The sequence below is a fragment of the Desmodus rotundus genome, chromosome X, assembly GCF_022682495.2.
Source record: "Desmodus rotundus isolate HL8 chromosome X, HLdesRot8A.1, whole genome shotgun sequence".
Taxonomy (NCBI): domain Eukaryota; kingdom Metazoa; phylum Chordata; class Mammalia; order Chiroptera; family Phyllostomidae; genus Desmodus; species Desmodus rotundus.
In genome coordinates this window covers 50,056,947-50,071,769 of record NC_071400.1, presented here as the reverse complement: position 1 = coordinate 50,071,769, position 14,823 = coordinate 50,056,947, and the positions used below count along the sequence as shown (strand labels likewise).

Below are 14,823 nucleotides of genomic sequence, written 5' to 3'. Positions count from 1 at the left end.
GTAACCAATATAGAAGAAAGCCTTTCCAAGTACAGGAAATGTATCTACAGCTTTTGGCCATAATGTGCAATTGGCAGTTAAGAAAAGAGACAGATGGCGCACTACAATTGCAGCAAAGTGAGTATAAGCTTCACAAGGCTGAACCCTGAGCACTTGGGAACACTGTGAACTCTCCATGGTTGTTTTATCAGATCTAATGTGAGAAAGTATCCTGTGTGAATGCAGCTCATAGCATGAACCATGAATTCCTGTTTAATGGTTTCATCAGTACCCTAGCAATGAAAGATTGGTAATTGGTTCCAAAACCCTGCTATACTACTATATAAAATATATTCCCAAACCAATATAGCCATGCATTGCTTAACAACATAGATACATTCTAAGAAATGCATCATTAGGCAATTTTGACATCGTGCAAACATCATACAGTATACCTTCACAAACCTGGATGGTATAGACTACTACTCACCTAGGCTGTGTGGCATAGTCTACTGCTCCTAAGCTACAAGTCTGTACAGCATGTCATTGTACAAAACAACATGAGATTAAATCAAGTGCAAAAGAAAATGATGCAATCAAGAGACACCATAAACACTGGATATGCAAGGCTGCTGCTGGCATAACAACATAGTGTTTTACAGCAAACATTTTTTATAATTAGAAATAGTATACACTAAAACAATGACTAAAAGTATAGTAAATACATAAACCAGTAACATAGTCACTTATTTCAATATCAAGAATTACATACTATGCATAACTGTAATGCTGTATTTTATGACTAGCAGCACAGGTTTGTCTACACCAGCATGACCACAAACATCTGAGTAATGCATTGCACTATGACATTAGGACAGCTATAACGTCAGTAGGATATTGAAAAATTTCAGCTCCATTATAATCATATGGTACCACTGTTTTATATGTAGCCTATCATTGACTGAAACTTTGTTATGTGGCACATGGCTATATGTTCACTTTTTAGTAAAATACATTTCATTCATTTCTCATCGAGAGTTCACTTAGGCTCAGCTAATCATTTTAGTCATTCTTATCAAATCCCAAGTTAAACTTAAATAGGCTTATACAGTCATTGCATCCCCTTCAAGTACAGGGTAACTCAGTATCAGCCCTGAATGAATTAACTGAAATTTGTAGACACTATTTAGGACACAATTGATAACTGGTCTGGCTCACATAGGATAGTGCCTGAACAGGGCCTGTTCCAGTAGGATGTAACCACTCCTTACATTAGGTTGTGTGTGGCAGTAGGTCAAAATGACTAATCCAGGCACCAGGATCAGGGAGTTTGTGTATTCATTCATCCCACAAATATCTATTGATCACTTAACTATGTGCCAGAAATGGTCCTAGGGACTGGGAATATGATGGCTCAAATAACCACAACCCTTGTCCAAAATGGAGCTTTCATTTTACAAACAATACCAAGGAAGGCTCTGCATAGCCATTAGCTGCAGCCTAGCATAAAACAATCCACACTTTCTGGATATCACAGGTCAAAGTGAAATAGGATGGCAAAGCTCAAAATGACAGAATAGCTGTAGAAATTGGGGGTAAAAACCTGGCAAATAGCCATGTGGTTATAAAAACAGACAGCAGTAACAAATAAATATTGTCCTCACTTTACAAATACAGAGACAGAGAGTTGCTGAAGATCACCTGGCTAGTAAGCACCAGAGATAGGATTCCAAGCCAGAAGTGACTCCAGCGTCCATGTGCTGTCCAGTGCCACCACACCACAAGACTGATGTGTGGCCCTAGAAATCTCAGGAAACAAAGTAAAAAGCTTTAAGCATCCTCACATTTCTTTAGTAAAGCTACTAATCACAAACTCAGTCATTCTTCTTTAGTTCTGCCTGTTTCTAGATGATGGGGCATGGATATGGTTTTAATGGGAAGGTAGGAATGAAAAGCTGATGACCGGCCTGCAGAAGTGTGGCCTAAAGAGATGACTACAATTGTATAAAACCTCTGGGCTATGACAAATTTAGTGGGAAAACAAAGAAACAAATAAAGGCTATTTCATGAGTGTTCTTTTGTAGTAATTTATTGAGAGGGAGTGAAAGTAACCAGAAGATTTGTGACTGTCTGATGCAGCAAAATTATCTGAAGATTTACAGTAATCCCTGGGGTTGTTAGGAGTGATAATACTTAATCACCTACATCTTGCCAACAAAACAACTAATTATTGTAAACATATACCATCTGTATCAAGCAAAAAATAAAATTTAGTCTCTTGGAAGCAAGAGATTAGCTCCACCCCTCTGATTTATTCACCTTGATCCAATCATGGGAGGGAGTTTATTGCACAAGAGTATATCAAGAGATTCCAGCTGACAATAGGAAACCAAACTGCTTTATGCTCAAGGAATTTCCAAGGTTATTTAGCACTTCCAACCATCACTCAGTTAAATCTTGGAAAATGCCAATTTGTCCTGCAATCTCTCCTCCATCCCCCTCCTCAGTGTGACTCAGAAGCAACTTAGTAATGCTCTGGCAAACGTCTGTGTTTATGGCACCTAGATTTCTAGCTCAGTTCCCTGGTCCAAGTATGTAGTATATTCTTCAGTTTCCTCAATTCCCCTGGACGATCCTACAGGGACACAATGTACTCTTCACTCAAAGCCTCCTGGTGAGCTAATGACCTCCAACATCGACTGGGAATGAAAACGGTTCCATCATTTGACACAGAGTTCAGAAATTCAGTATCACACAATTGATGACAGACTGCCTTATCTAGTTCTCTAATTATTTCCAAGAATGAGAGGTGTGTTATCTTTTTTTAAGATTTTATTTATTTATTTTTCGAGAAATGGGAAGGGATAGAGAAAGAGAGGAAGAGACATTTTGACCAGTTGCCTCTCTCATGCCCCCAAATGGGGACCTGGCCCACAACACAGGCATGTACCCTGACTGGGAATCAGACCAGAAACCTTTCATTTTGCAGGCCGAAGCTCAATCCCCTAAGCAACACTAGCCAGGGAAGAGGTGTGTTATCTTTTGAACTAGAAAGAATGGGGTAGGTAGAAAAAGTGCACACAGTATAAGAAAGAAAATGTTTTCTAGTGTTTCCTTTTGCTCCTCCCCATACCATCACTACCACTGTCACAACATCATCCTGGGCAAGCCATTTTTCTGATCCTCAGTTCTTCAATAAAATGGAATAGTTTACCCATTTGAAAAAAATTAAAGAAAAGTAGACTAGACAAATGTATCATATTAACATGGTAGGTAGAAGCACGGGCTTTGGAATTGTATAGATTGCAGTCTGAATCACAACTCTGTCATCTTGTAGCTATATGACCTTGGCACATTATTTAACCTCACTGAGCTTCACATTTCCTTTTCTGTAAAAAGAGAATGAAAACAAATAAAATCTACTCCACAGGTTTATTGTAGGGCCAAAATCTAAGAATACATGGATTAATGTATTATAATACATTAGTTCAATAAGTTGACATGCTCCATTAAGAACCAGGAAGCATGGGCTATGCCTTGTGCAACCTCACTGCTTTTGTTCACATCAATTTTTGGTGTCTTAAGAGTATTTATAAGGCAGTCATCAAAAATATACTGACTAGTTTATTGAACTTTCCCATAGAGGAGTGGGATGATTCACAGGACAATACCATGGAACCTCAGAAGCCTGGAAAATAGTGATAGAACAGGAGAAGATATCAGACTTTTTCCTTATCTTCACCCCTGTACAACTCAATCTACATCTATTCATTACTTCTGACCATAATAAAGAAATGTCTTCCTGGAACCACAGATCCCATTGGGATGATACATGAAAGTGTCAGAAGCACACTCTAGGATTAACCTGAAAAATGAGAACCAAGGACTCCTGGGTTCTCTACTCTGCCTGGACACCAAAACCTTCTGTACTTTTAATTTCCCCAACCTCTGGTCAATCTCTAAAGAGACTACAGGCCTACAGTTACATTGTAGTATTTGAAAGATAACTTGAAAAGGAAATGCATTATTAACTACTAGTTGCAGTTAGTGAACAAAGTAACAACTGCTTCTTTACAGTTTCAGAAACATTACAAATCACTGCTGTAATTAGATATCTCCCTGGCTTTGCTTTTATATTCAGGATCATAAGGGAAATGTGTTGGCATCATTTTAGTACTTTGTGTTTAAGTTCAAGTAATGAGACTTTTACTCACTCCAGGGAGAGGCAAAGAAAGGAATGAGTTTAAGTGTCTCAGAACTTACGTAACCAAGAGAGGTTATACATATCCTTCTGGAGCCCATGAACTGCACACCAATGTTTTACAGTGGGAGATGTGCTGAAGAACAATGGATAAACAAGCCAGGTCCAACTCACTTAGAGCAGTAGGTTTCGACTAAGTTGATCATTCCCGCACAGGAGACATTTGCTGATGTCTGGAAACCATTTTAGTTGTCATAGTTGTGGGAGGTGGAGAGGGAGGTGCCACTGACAATTAGTAGGTAGAGGCCAGGGATACTAATAAACATCCTATAGTGCACAGGACAGTCTCCAAGAACAAAGACTTTTTCCAGCCCAAAAGATCAAACTTTCAAGGTTGCAAAAATCTGATCTAGAGAATTTTTTGATCCTTCCCATCTTCACAACTATGAAATATAATTGAAGACCTATTTTCTGTGCTCAGTGAAAGATATAAGCTATGGTCTCTTCTGTAAAGAAGTTTAGAGTCTAACAGGGATGGATACCAACCAAACACACAGAAGCCACCAGAAAATAAAGTGTAACACATAAGGTTGTTGTTGTTGTTTTTCTACATAGTATAGTATGGCCTCTGGGTGCTATAGAAGCTTTGAGAAGTGAAATAGCAGCCATGCCAATCATTCAGAAAAACTTAAGAAGAGTTGGATATTGAGCTGGTATCTGAAGAAGAAAACTACACTTTCTCATCTCTTCATTGTTGGGAAAAAGATTAATCTATGCTCACTGCTCATACTTCTATTCTTCCTTCTTGTTGTTCCTTATTTAATCAGCATCTTATAATATGATTTTAGGATTCCACAGAAAATGAGAAGAAACTCACAACTATCAACAACTGAATCCAAACAAACAAACAAACAAACTAAGCAAACAAGTAGAACAGGAACAGAATCACAGAAATGGAGATCATATGGAAGGTTATCAGCGGGGAGGGGGAGGGGGAGAATGGGGGAAAAAGTACAGGGAATAAGAAGCATAATTGGTAAGCACAAAATAGACATAGGGTGATTTACAATAGTAAAGGAAATGGAGAAGCCAAAGAACATATATGCATGACCCATGGACATGAACTAAGGAGTGGGGGTTGCTGGAGGGAAGGGGGTGCCAGGTGGAGGGGATCAAAGGGAAAAAAACTGGGAAAACTGTAATGTAAAAATCAATAAAATATACTTTGAAAAAAGAAAATATTCTTAAGTAGGCAAACAGTGACATTAATCACCAGGGCCAATCACCTCTCCTCAATATTAATCTTCCTCAACCCCACCTTTTTGAAATTCTCTTTCTCTTTGACTTTCATGACATCATCATCTATTCTGGTTCTTTTTAGAATTCTTGGGGCTCAGTGTCAGGTTTCTTTCTACAGCTATCCTATACCAATATGCCTCAGCCTCTAGTCTGAGGCCTTTTTGTCACTCGCCTTTTTCTCTTTATTAATTATTTTATTCATTCATTTATTCCACTAGGATACATAATTTTACAAGGGATTTGAAGCAGTTACAATTTTATTCTATGTATTCTCCCTTAGTTATCATATCCATTCATGTGGTTTTACCCACTATCTCTATATAGGGAACCCCTCAAACTGTACCTCTGCCTCTCATATCTTTTCTACACACCACTTGTACCTGCCCAACCACCTGCTGGAGACTGTCTGCAGACACCTCAAATCCAACATATCCTAAAATTAGGATGGCCAACCAATAGTTTGCCTGGGAATTTCCCAGTTTTAGCACTGAAAATTCATTGTCTTTGGAATCCCCTTAATGGCAAACAAACTGGGACAGTAAACCACCATACCTAAAATGAACCCAGTCCTCCTTCTTATCTCCTGATTCCCCTACATCATTTAATAGTAAATAGAGCCTCAACTCCTCTTTACATTATACCCCTTCATGCAATTGATTGCCAAATATTGTCAATTCTTTCTCCAAAATAGTTCCATTATCCTCATGCCCTTTCGACTCCCACTGCTCTAATTCAGGCCCTTATCACTTCTCACGTGGAAACTTATAATACACTCCTAATCAGTCCCCCGCCTCTAGTCCACCATAACCCCACTCCCATCCCCTTTGCTGATTAATATTCCATGATCAAGATCAATCATTCTGAAAAACACACCTGATCATATATAGGGAGTCATCTCATCAAAATGGAAGTCTTGCAGACTGAACCCTAAGAACAGTGTTAAACCAAGGCTCCCAAGTATTCAAGCATGGTGAGTATATAATGTGATAACTAAGAAATGTTGCTATGGCTAACTAAAATGCATAAGCAATAATTTGAGCTGTAAGTGAAATGGAAAAGCAAAACAAAACAAAAACAATCACTATACCTGTCAAAAGCCAGAAAATCTGAGTCTGTCACTTATTATACCTTCTCATTTCTTCAGAGAGGTATATGACAGTCACAGTTAAGGCAAGAATGTATTGCTAGGGCCCTCTGGGTGGAACAAACCAGTTATGGCCTTGACATTCCTCTGAAATAGAATCAACTGGAAGTTACATTATGCAGAAACTAAGGTAGCTTGAGGGAGAATCCACTTGCTTCCTTTGTTAGTTCTTATCTGTGGCTCTACTCTCAACTCTGTTGCAAGAGCCACAGCCTTTAGATTGCAAATGGGCAAGAAAAAAGAGATTTTGCTTGAATAATGTCTATATCAATGACAGAAAATATATATTCCATTTGAATAATGGGGACAGGGACTCAAAATATAGATTATGAGAAATGAAAACTGCCAGATAAAGAAGGCAAGTGCTCTTCCTAAGGGAGAGTGAGCTCATCCTTTTTCTCCCAGCAAAACATACTTATTTCTCTCTGCTCTCACACACTTACAAATTGAGAATTGTTAATGAAGGAACTCAATGCACAAAGATAGACCACATGATAGGATACAAACAAGTCTCAATAAATTCAAGAAAATTGAAATCATATCAAGCAATTTCTCAGACCACAAGGGCCTGAAACTAGAAACCAACCTCAAGGAAAAAACTTAAAAACACTAAAATTAATGTAGACTGAATAGCATGCTATTAAACAATGAATGGATGAATAATGAGATCAAGGAAGAAATCAAAAAGTTTCTGGAGACAAATGAAAATGCACTCACAAGAGTTCAAAACTTATGGGACACAGCAAAGGCTATCCTGAGGGAGTAGTTCATAGCAATACAGGCCTATCTAAAAAATATAGAAACATCATGTGATCTCAACTTTAAGTGGAACCTAATCAACAAGACATAGAACCAAGCAAAATACAACCAGAGACATTGAGATTAAGAACAAACGGACAGTAACCAGAGGGGAGATGGGACAGGATAATGGCGGGGGGGAAAGGGGAAAGAGTTTTCAGGAACAAGTATAAAGGGCACATAGGAAAAACCAAAGGGGATGGAATTGGAGGAAGGAGGTGGGGATGGCTGGGGTGAGGGGGAAAAGGCAGACAACTGTACTTGAACAACAATAAAATTTTAAAAAGAAACATATCAAATAAACAACCTAAGCCTACATCTAGAATAACAAACAAACAAACAAAGCTTAGAGTAGCTAGAAGGAAGGAAATAAACAAGATCAGAGTAGAATTAAATAACATAGAGACTAAAAAAAGATTTCTAAGAATCAATAAATGCAGGAGGTGGTTCTTTGAAAAGACAAAATTGACAGAGTTTAAGCATCAAGAAAAAAAGAGAGAGGACCCAAAGAATCAAAATCAGAATTGAAAGAGGAGGGATTACAACTGATATGACAGAAATACAGAGGATTGTAAAAAATTACAATGAAGAACTATATACTGAGAAATTTGAAAACCAGGGTGAAATTGACAAATTTCTAGAGAAATATAATCTTCCGAAACTGAACGAAGAAGAAGCAGAGAAGCTGAGCAGACCAATAACAGCTGATAAAATCAAAGCAGTAATCAAAACACTGCCAGCACATAAAAACCCTGGACTGGGTCATTTCACAGGAAGAAATAGCATTTAAGGAAGAACTAACCCCTATCCTTCACAGACTATTCCAAAAAATCCAAGAAGACTGAAGACTTCCAAACTTTTTATGAAGTCAACATCACCCTAATCACCAAACCACACAACAAAGAAAGAAAACTACAGTCCAATATTGCTGATGAACACAGACTCTAAAATCCTCAACAAAATGTAAGAAACTGCATCCAGCAATACACTAAGAAGACCATACACCATGAGCAAGATGGATTCATCCCAGGGATGCAAGAATGGTACAATATTCACAAATCAATAAATGTAATACAACACATAAAGAAAAGGAAACACAAAAATGACATGATCATATCAATGGATTCAGAAAGAGTATTTGATAAGGTACAGTACACACTTATGATAAAAACACTCAGCACAATAGGAATAGAGGGCACATACCTGAATATAATAAAGGCTATATATGAGAAAACTACAGCCAACATCAAACTCAATGGGCAGAAAGTAAAAGCTTTCCCACTACATCAGGAACAATTCAAGGATGTCCACTTTCACCTCTTCTATTCAAGATACTATTGGAAGTCCTAGCCACAGCATTCAGACAAGAACAAGAAATAAAAGGCATCCAAATTATAAAGCAGGAATCTGAACTGTCATTGTTTGAAATGACATGATAGTGTACATGGAAAGTCCTACAGACTCCACCTAAAAACTACTCAACCTAATAAGTGAATTTGGCAAAACGGTGGGACACAAAGTCAACATTCAGAAATCAAAGGCATTTTTGTACAGCCACAATGAAATATCAGAAACATAAATCAGGGAAAATATCCCATTTGATATAGTAACAAGAAAAATAAGGTACCTAGGACTAAACCTAACCAACAAGGTAAAAGACCTGCACTCAGAAAACTACACAACACTGAAGAAAGAAATTAAGGAAAACACAGATAAATGGAAACATGTACCATGTTCATGGATTGGAAGAATCAACATCATCAAAATGTCCATACTACCCAAAGCAATTTATAATTCAATACAATATCTACTAAAGTACCAATAATAATTGCTTCTCAGCTTTTGGCTAAGATCTAGTGTAGTGTCTGTTCTTATCAGTTTAAAATACCAATAACATATTTCACAGATACAGAACAAACATTTCAAAAATGTATATAGAACCATAAATGACCCCAAATAACCACAGCAATTTTGAGACAGAAGAACAAAGTAGGAGGGATCACCATACCTGGCATCAAACCATACTACAAGGCTATAATAAAAACAGTATGGTACTAGCATAAGAACAGACACATAAATCTATGGAACAGAATAGGGAGCCCAGAAATAAACCAAAGTCTCCATGGTCAATTAATATTTGACAACGAGGGAAGAAGCATAAAATGGAATCAAAATAGCTCTTCAACAAATGGTGTTTGTTGGGAGACCTGAACAGCCAAATACAAAAAAGTGAGACTTGACCAGCAACTTACACCATATACAAAAATAAAATTAAGATGGGTAAAAAACTTAAGAATAAGTTGTGACACCATAAATGTCCTAGAGGAGAAAACAAGAAGGAAAATCTCACATATTCCAAACAGCAATATTTTCACCGATATATCTGCTAGAGCAAGGGACATAATGGAAAGAATAAACAAATGGGACTTCATCAAAACAAAAAAAGCTTCTGCATGGCTAAAGAAAACATCAGCAAAATGAAAAGGAGACCAACCATATGGGGAAATATATTTGCCAATGATACCTCGGACAAGGGTTTGATCTCCAAAATATATAAAGAACCCACAGGACTCCACGCCAGGAAGACAAACAATCCAATTTAAAAATTGGCAAAGGACCTCAACAGACACTTCTCCAAGGAGGACATGCAAATGACCCAGAGACATATGAAAGGATGCTCAGCATCACTAGCCATCTGAGAGATGCAAATTAAAACCACAAAGAGATACTACCTCACACCAGTGAGAATGGCCATCATAAGCAAATCAACAACCAAGTGTTGGAGAGAATGCGGAGGAAAGGGAACCCTAGTGCATTGTTGGTGGGAATGCAGACTGGTGCAGCCACTGTGGAAAAGAGTATGGAATTTCCTCAGAACATTAAAAATGGAACTGCCTTCTGACCTGGCAATTCCAGTTTTGGGAGTATGTCCTAAGAGCCCTGAAACACCAATCCAAAAGATGCACCCCAATGTTCATAGCAGCACAATTTACAATAGCCAAGTACTGGAAGCAACCTAAGTGCCCGTCAGTAAATGAGTGGATCAAAAAACTATGGTACATTTACAGAATGGAAGACTATGCAGCTGAAAGAAAGAAAGAGCTCCTATCCTTTGTGACAGCATATAGAACTGGAGAGTGTTATGGTAAGTGAAATCAACCAGGCAGTGAAAGACAAATACCATATGATCTCACCTACAAGTGAACCCTAATCAACAAAATAAAATCAAGCAAAATATAACTAGAGACATTGAAATAAAGAGCAAACTGACACTAAACAGAGGAGAGGTGGGAGGGGATAATGGGGAGAAAAGGGGAAAGGGTTGTCAGGTACATATATAAAGGACCCATGGACAAAGCCAAAAGGAGGTAGGATTGAGGGTGGGAGGTGGGGATGGCTGGGGTAAGGTGCAGTGGGAGGGGGGGGATTGAAACAACTGTACTTGAACCATAATTTTAAAAAATAAAACTTTATTTACAAAAAGGGGTTGGATTGTGACCTGGGCTGTAGGCTAATAATTCCTGGGTAGAAAATCAAATGTATGAGGTCTTCCAGGAAGTGTGTAGCTATATAATATGAAAAAGAAACATTTATTGTAGGACATACAAGATATAAGAAACATTGTACATAGGACAATGTCATCTCAGTCCCCTTCAAAGTAGGCACCTTGGGACCTCACGCTGTTCTCCCAATTGCCATCAGCTGTCCTGTTGTATTTTCCTCAATCTCATCGATGATCTGAAATCTATTTCCTTTCAAAGGTTATTTTAATTTTCTGAAAAGTCAGAAGTCTCAGGGCACCAGATCGGGGCTGTAGGGGGGCTGAATCACCTGGGTGATTTGATGTTTCACCAAAAAACTCTGCACGAGACATGATGCATGAATGGGTGCATTGTCATGATGAAGCTGCCAATCACCAGTTGCCCATAGTTGTGGCCTTGTGAATCGTCTGAATAGTTTGGATGGAGGAATGTTCAAGCTTAATGCAAAATTTAATGCAAATTTGTTGCTCTACTTACTCAGTCATTTTGAATATGACAGCCGTACAGTACATATGCTCACTTGATGGTGTCTACCACCCCCTGCTGTCTAGTACAGTGAAGTTATCACTGTTCACACATGTGCATTCCAATCCACCCTCCTTGGCTGACAGGTTAAATAGATGTCACACAAACCATTCACATTATATTAACTATGGCTGGACTTTTTCTGGGCATACTCCACTATATATCTGGGTTCGAGACCTGGCTGTCATCACAAGTTCTTTAGTCTCTGTGTCTCAGTTTCTTCATCTGCAGAACAGCAATAATGCCTATCTCATGGAGTCATCATGAGGAGAAAGAAAAAAAAGAAAGAGAGGAAGAAAGAAAGAAAAAGAAAGAAAGAAAGAAAGAAAGGAAGGAAGGAAGGAAGGAAGGAAGGAAGGAAGGAAGGAAGGAAGGAAGGAAGGAAGGAAGGAAGGAAGGAAGGAAAGGAAGAAAGGGTACCTGGCATATAGTAAATAAGTCATTAATGAAAGAACATCACAAGGCTGGTCCCCAGAAGGAAGGAAAAAGGACAAGGATGAGGATAGGTGCCAATCTCTTTACAATCAGACCAGTGGGCCACTGACCAGTATGGTTCCATTGGTTGGGGATCAACTGGCAAAACAAAAGATCACCGGTTTGATTCCCGGTCAAGGCTATAAGCCTGGGATGCGAGGTTCTGTCCCCTGTTGGGGTGCATGCAAGAGGCAACCAATCGATACTCTCCCTCTCAAAAATAATAAATAGGTCCAGGAGTTCTGGGCAAGACGGAGGCATAGTTAGAAATGCTTCATTTCCTTGCACAACCAAAAGAATGATAACAACCAATTTAAAAACAATAAACAACCAGAAGTGCCAGAAAATCAAACTGCATGGAACTCTGACAACCAAGGAGTTAAAGAAACATTCATCCAGACCAGCAGGAGGGGTGGAGAGGACCCATGGCAAGGTGGCAGATCACATGGGCGAGGAGGGGTTGGCTGACAGAGAAACTAATGACTCAAAATCTCTAGCTATAAAATACTGTGGAGGTTGCAAAGGTGGAAGAAACTCTCAGCCTCACAAGAAAATTTGTTGGAAAGTGGGGCTAGAGCAGAGCAAGCTATCTGCATTGTTCCCTCTCTGACCCCTCTCCCACAGGCAGCACCACAACACTGCCTAGAGGGTTGCCCTGCCCTAGCAAATACCTAAGGCTCCACCCCCTTATAACACAACTGGTGAGCCAAGGCAAAGAAATACAGGCCAAATGAAAAAAATATATATCAAAACTCCAGAAAAAAGAGCTAGACAAGGAGATAGACAACCTATCTGATGCAGAGTTCAAAATACGGGCAATCAGGATGCTCACAGAATTGATTGAGCTTGGTTGCAAAATGAAGGAAGAAATGAAGGCTACACAAAGTTAAATAAGCAAAATATATAGGGAACCAACGTTGAATGGAGGGAAACCAGGGCTCAAATCGACAACTTGGAACAAAAGGAATAAAGAAGCATTGAACTGGAACAGAATGAAGAAAGAAGAATTCAAAAAAATGAGGAGAAGCTGAGGAATCTCTGGGACAACTTTAAATGTTCCAACATCTGAATCATAGGGGTGCTGGGAGGAGAAGAGGAAGTGCAAGAAATTGAAAACTTATTTGAAAAATCAATGAAAGAGAACTTCCCCAATCTGGCAAAGGAAATAGACTTCCAGGAAGTCCAGGAATCTCAGAGAGTCCCCAAAAAGTTGGACCCAAAGAAGCACACACCAAAACACATCATAATTACATTACTCAAGATTAAAGATAAAGGGAGAATCTTAAAAGCAGCAAGAAGAAGGGAGAGAGTTACCTACTAAGGAGTTCCCATAAGGCTATCAGCTGATTTCTCAAAAGAGACCTTACAGGCAAGAAGGGACTGGAAAGAAGTATTGAAAGTCAAGAAAGGCAAGGACCTATTTCCAAGATTACTCTATCCAGCAAAGCTATCATTTAGAATGGAAGTGCACATAAAGTGCTTCCCAGATAAGGTCAAGTTAAAGGAGTTCAACATTACCAAGCCATTATTACATGAAATGTTAAAGGCACTTAATTAAGAAATAGAAGATCCAAAACTATGAACAATAAAATGACAACAAACTCATAACTATCAACAACTGACCCTAAGAAACACAAACTAAGCAAACAACTAGAACAGGAACAGAATCACAGAAATAGAGATCATATGGAGGGTTATCAGCAGGGAGTGGGAGGAGGAGAATAGGGGAAAAGGCACAGGGAATAAGAAGCATCAATAGTAGTTACAAAATAGACAGGGGGAGGTTGAGAATAGTATGGAAAATGGAAAAGCCAAAGAACTTATATATACAATCCATGGACATGAATTAAGGAGAAGGGGAAATGCTGGAGAGTGGTGTGGGCAGTGCAGGGAGGAGGGAGATAAAGGCAAGAAAAAAAAATAGGACAACTCTAATAGCATAATCAATAAAATATTCTTTACAAAATAACAGTGTAGGAAGTAGAGAAGCCAAAGAACTTTTATGTACAACCCATAGAGATAAACTAAGTGGGGGGAGGGATGTTGTAGGGTGGCTGGTTACAAGGTGGAGTGGGGGTAAAGGGGAGGAAAAAAATGGGACAACTGTAATAATGTAATCAATAAAATATACTTAAAAATAAATAAATAAATAAAATATTTTCTTAAAATAAAATCAGACCCTAGGGCCTTAATGGTCTTAGTCCATAGAAGCTGTAATTACTCCCTCAGGATTCGAGCTCATTTTATTCTCCCTTCAGCTACACAAACCTTGTTCTTTTGTGAGTTTACATTCCTGTTTTAGTTCTCAGTGAGAAAATCGCCTGGTTTCAATGCAGTTCTCATCAGGCCCTGGGAACCCCCTCTTATGGGAGGACAGGAATATAATTGTATCATTATTTGTTAAGTGTTTCCTTCAGGAATAGGATTCTAGCCACTGGAGTAATGTCTGTGTCCCAAGTACCTGGCCAGAGTAGGTGCTCAGTAAATGTTGCTGGCTTAATTGAACTGGCTTCAGAGTGGTTCTGCCCAGAAGCAGAAAGTGACTTCTTAAATGCCCTTCAAGCCTTGACCAGGTGGCCCAATTGATTGGAGCATCATCCCTACACCAAAAGGTTGCAGGTTCAATTCCTGGTTGGGGCACATACCTGGATTGTGGGTTCAGTCCCAAGTCGGGGCACCTATGAGAGGCAAATAATTGATGTTTCTCTCATGGATCTCTCTCTCTATCCCTTCCTCCCTCTCTAAAATCAATGAACATATCCTTGGGTGAGGATTTTTTTTTTTAAAAAAAAAAAACCCTTCTAACATTGAGGGTCCCTGTTTTCTGAGAGAGAGGGAGAGAGAGAGACAGAGAGAGAGAG

At 38.9% G+C, this 14,823-nt stretch overlaps 1 protein-coding gene and 1 pseudogene across 1 annotated transcript in view; both read left to right on the top strand.

The window, feature by feature from the left end:
- The window catches only part of TRPC5 (transient receptor potential cation channel subfamily C member 5), a 167,282-nt gene that overhangs the window by 90,304 nt on the left and 62,155 nt on the right, over positions 1–14,823 (top strand). The window lies entirely within an intron of this gene.
- On the top strand, positions 9,249–9,377 carry LOC112303550 (U2 spliceosomal RNA; annotated as a pseudogene).